We start from the raw sequence: 5,657 nt of genomic DNA, 5'->3' as shown, positions 1-5,657 counted from the left end.
ATATTTAAATTTTTTATTTTTACATTAAAATTTTAGAATATTTAATATTTTTATGAATATAAACATCGTCATAGCATACAACATATAGTAGTTATTAATGATGAAAAACGGATGATATACGTGCTTCTAGATGAAAAAAGTTCCTAAATATAAAGGTATAAAACCGAAATAAACTTTTTATATTATATATAATACTGTATTACAATATAAATAAATAGTTCTCTCTCGATTTTGGACGTAAAATTACAAAATTTTATACAGATTTTATGGAAGGAGTGATGTTTCTTTGATTAAATTCGTTAATAAAAATTCAGCATCGACAACATTTAAAACTGCGTGATGCGCCATTTCTTATGATATTTTATTAAAGAAAAAACTGTTTACATTTTTAATTATTAAAAAACTTAATTTTGAGAATAGGAATGAGTTTTATAAAGAAAATTGTAAATGCTAATAACGAATAAAATCATTATTAATTCAGACCCTATTCGAGATATGAACCACGACCCTTCGACCTTTAACCACCAAAATTTAATAGCATGAATGTCTCTATTCTCCCTGCTAGATTTCAGAAATTTTCGACAAAAAGCACAAGGATTATTAAGCTTCAAAGTGGGTGAACAAAAACAAAATCGTGCCCCCCAGACAGACACACTAACATCCATACATACTGTACAGAAAAAAATCCATACATTTAGTTTGCATTTCTCGACGTTTCAAGGTCCCCTGAGTCCAAAAATGTAAAAATTTTAAGGGTCATTTTTTGACCAATCGCCATATATATNATTAATAAGTTAATTATTATCCAAAAATGCCTTTAATATAATAAATCTTTGAATTAAAATTCAACAGAAAATCATTGACTTGATGCACTTATTTATTTTTTTATTTATTTAAGTAGAAATAAAATTATTGTTTGATTACATTTTCAAACAATAATTACTGCATAAGAAATAAATATATTTGCTTATTACGTCTTTTAAAAATATTTCTTATGTAAATAAGGGTCTTTAACCAAACAATTTGTTTGAAAAATTCTCGAATATTGAAATGAGAGACTTATGTTAGTAGCAATCCTGAGTTTTTTTTCGGTTATTTTTTCCTCCTATTTATTTATTTTTTCTAATGCACGCTTCATTGATTCCAGTTACAGTTAGAGAAAGGTGCCATTTCCGTGCTATTGAACTACAATTGCACACAATTTTTTTCGTTAGAATAATTTTTCCAACGCAAACTCATTTACTTCCACGTTGTTTGAATAAATTGTAATAATATCCTATTTGATTTTAGTCTTGGTAAAAAATTGAATTTTCGAAATAAAAAAAATAAAAGTGTTTTATTTAGAATAGAAAATTTACTTTTGACTTAATTTTTCTTTTAAAAATGTATTTTTTTTAATTTTGATTTATATTGATTACATATATTGCTTATATTTGAAATTATAAATAGATTTACTAATTCTTACTTAAAAAATTATTTCGAAGATTTTACTTCATAAAATCTGTGTAACTAAATTACTTCTTGTTTTTTTTCTTTTGGGAAATATTTGCGATTATCTAAAAAGGAACCATTACTAGACCAATCTTTGTAACTGGTATAACCATTAAATTTACCAGAAAGGTCAAAGGTTATGCTAAAAATATACCCAAATTATTCTAAAATTATAAATAAATTCAATAATTATTATTTTTTACTTGAAAAAATTGATTTTTTTTAAAAATTTACTTCGTAAAAATCTTTATATTTACTGGGTATATTTTTTGTTTTTTGGTAAATATTTGACTATCTAAACAAGAGCAATCTTTATAACTGGTATAATCATTAACCTTACTAGTGAGGTCAAAGATTATGATAAAAATCACTGAAATTATTTTAAAAATTTTAAATTTATCAGAGATAATAATAATTATTATTATAAATGTCAATTTTACTAAATTAGAAACTAACAACAATTCTATTAGAATAATACTAATGAATGAATGAATTTAATTATCGATTCGTAGAAACGAAATTGTTGGAATTCCTTTAACAACCATACAATCAATGTTAGCATTAACCAAAGACAGATCTACAGTCCAAAAATACCTCTCGGTATAAAACTTTCAAAGAAAACAATCTTCGTTTCTTGATTTTTTTTCCCTTGGCTAAATCCCTAATAATTAACAGAAATTAATAAAATTTAAAGAAAGAAAAAAAAACAATAAAATTCATTATAATGAGATTGTTTGTTTAAAGAGAATTGAGAATACTGTATTAATAAGTTTACATAATTTATGTTTTATAAAGGTAATCGTCATTAAATATGGATTTCCGAATACTTCAGGCTATATACTTTGAGGTGTTACTTATCTATTTGCATATTTTCTCCTCTTTTTTGATCAAATTTAAATTTAAATTTGTCGATAGGAAGGAAAGAATATATTAATTTTAATTAGGTAGAAAATTGTATATAACTTTTTCTGATTTTTATATAATAATACAATCCTACCAGAACTTAAAAAAGAGGAGAGACTAATTATCGAGAAACTACTAAAACTAAATATTAGAGTTTTAATATTTAATAAGCGCATTTAAACCTTAATGAAAACTTAGTAGGAATTGTAGTAAAAATTGTTTTTTTGTTTTAGTAAAAAACATTTAAAGAAAATCCTTGTTTCCATTCTGAATTACGTATAAAATGGATTTATTTTGGATTCTCTAAGTAAAAAAAAAAGAAAAACCATTTTCATTCGTTAAAGTTGAGATTGTTATAAAAGCACACTCTTTAATGTTGAACAAAAGCTATCTTTTTGTATTAAATGAACATTTTTGGAGAAGACAACAAACCTATTATTTGCTTATACGCAGATAAATCGCTGGGTTCCCAAGAGTAATACTATCACAGTCTTATTTTCAGGCTGGTAATGTGTACTTCGGGACTCGAGAATTCTACCTTTTCTTGATTGCTTTACTATGTCCAGAGGCTATGCCACTATTTCTCTAATCATCACAAGACTTGCTGATAACAGGATTATTTCTGTTGTCATTGGCAACGTATGTACTTCTATTTGGTCGTCGTAAGTCGGCCATTGATTTTGTCTTTTTTATTCCTCTGATAATACTTACACTACTAAACGATATAGACCAATCCCACTATTACGCTTTCTCTTCGACCATTTCTACAATGAATTCTACACTTATTAAGCATTAAAAGTCACTATCACCTCTTCTAATAACAATAACATTACTTATATAATGAATAAAATTAAATATTTTTAATTTAACAACGTAATTATTTTAGTAATTATGATCTTAATGGAAGTATTTTTAATTTTTGTTTTTTTGAAGTTTACTTATTTTCAAATTAAATAAATGTAATTAAAGTAAAAATATAATGTCATTAAAATATTCTACTGATTTTTCTTCTTATTTTCTTTGGTGGTTAATGGAGAAATCGTATCCATTTATAGAAATAGAATAATGAGATAGTGGGCAGTGAAAATTCGGTTTATTGCTGATGATAGAGAGAAATCCGAGTCGGAAAATGGATCAGAGCAAACCAAATGTCTGGAAATGACCAAGTTCACGAATTAGTTCTGGACTAATATCTAATTTCCGGAATGACCCAGACTATGCTATGTCAACAATTACCTTATTCTTCTTTGGTTGTCTCCTGGATGAACAACTGGAGATGAGGTGAGATAAATTACTTTATATATTATTTATATATATAAAATTTGAATAATAGAGTATATATATATACTCTATTCTTATATATATATATATTTAAGGATTTAAGGATATAAAATTATATTTTTTTGAAGAAAATTTCAAGCTTCGTTAAAAATGTAAATGTAAAAAAAGGAACGTAATTTGGATGGTATTCGGATGACAAAATTCGATTCTAAAATAACAAGAACAAAAAAATAAGTTTACTAAAAGTTTCATTTTAATATTAAGAGTAGAGAATATTCTTAGATTTTCGATCGAATATTTGAATTTTAACTAAATCTTTTCTTTTAAGAAACATAAAAAAAGAAATTTTTTAATATTTAATAAATAGAAGATCAGAAAATTCGCTTCAGGTTTTCCATTTTTTATATATACTGTCATTTTTTAACACTAATTACGTTTATCCTGGCAAATTTAATATATATTTTTTCATATTTTTAGATTAAGGTAATTAATTTCCCTACTTAGCACACTTTTTTCCCCTATCTAAGTTCTCATTAGCACTGCTTTTCTTAGCATCTTTTCAATGTTTACTGTTGTCTTACTACTTACTTATGTTGGTTGTCATAATTTAAGATAATAAGAAAAGTCTACATTATTTTTTAAAAACTTTTCCAGTGTCAAATTCAAACTTTTTAATTATTTTTTTAAATAATTAAATAGTTTGAATTTCATAAAAATTTATTATTTATTCTATTATAAGAAGGGAGTTTTAAGATAAGGTGTAAGAATTCGTAACTTCAAAAAATCTTTTTTTATATAAAAAAAGAGAAATTGAACGTGCTAAACAGTTAATAAAATAGAGAATAAAATAAATAAATTAATTTTTTTTTAAATTATTAAAAATTAAATTATATTTTTCTTCCTCTTCAGTTGCAAGTTATGAAAATGTAGACCTTTTTTTTAATCGAGAAAAAAATAAACTAAACAATTCAATATCGATAGTTATATTTATTTAACTTTTCTTAGCGGATATTAACGTTCTGAATATATAGTATAAGGACGGATATTATGATTTTGATCACGTATACAGGAATATAGAAAAAGTATCATGTTGAAGCTACACTTGACAGATATGACTAGCTACATGCTACATACAGACTCATGTTGGCTTATTCTAATAAAGACATCGTCAACAGTAAGTATTAGTATTCAGTAAGCGTTGAAAATTATTTTAATTACTGAGCTGACGGTATATTTTCATAATTACTCTACGGGTAAAGTGTTTTATACTTTTACGGCATTTGTATGGTGATGAATTAATTTGTGACTTCCTAAGCTTTCTGATTTGATAATAATATTATTTCCAGCTAATGATAAGTCGAAATTTTAATAATAGAATTTTTAATTAAAGTTTTATTAATAAATAATTTAAAAATTTACAGGATAAAACTCCAAACTATATACTCTCTCTATACGCTTAACTTAAAGCGCTTTTTTAAAGAATTATATAAAAAATTTATGTATAACATATAATAGTGTATTATTTTAACTCTTTTACGTATTTAATATTAATAATTTATATATTTATAATAGTAAATTATTATAGAGAAATCTCTCACTTCTATAGTGTAATATATAATATTAGTGCATCAGTATTTTTTAAAGTAATGGTTTCCATTACAGTTATAGATTTAAAACCATTTATTTATTCTACCAAACGACAGTTTTAAAAATGGAATCGAATATTGAATCGATATTTGATGATATTTTTCAATAATGCTCCAACGAACATTCTTAAGTATCAATGTTATAGTATGTGCAATGTCTAGAGAATCAAATTAAAATATTTTTTTACTATTATAAAATATAGATTATACAAAAAATAAATTATCTATAAACACCCAAAAACGCAAAAATAAATTTTCTAACCCGTTATTTTCCTTAAAAATGTCCTTTATTGAACGAGTCTGTTCGCCTTTTTTGAATCCAATACGAGTGAAGAT

The sequence above is a fragment of the Centruroides sculpturatus genome, unplaced genomic scaffold, assembly GCF_000671375.1.
Source record: "Centruroides sculpturatus isolate CEXI.00-Female unplaced genomic scaffold, Cexi_2.0 scaffold23, whole genome shotgun sequence".
Lineage (NCBI taxonomy): Eukaryota > Metazoa > Arthropoda > Arachnida > Scorpiones > Buthidae > Centruroides > Centruroides sculpturatus.
The sequence above is the reverse complement of the archived record's forward strand: the minus strand, read 5'-3'. Positions refer to the sequence as shown.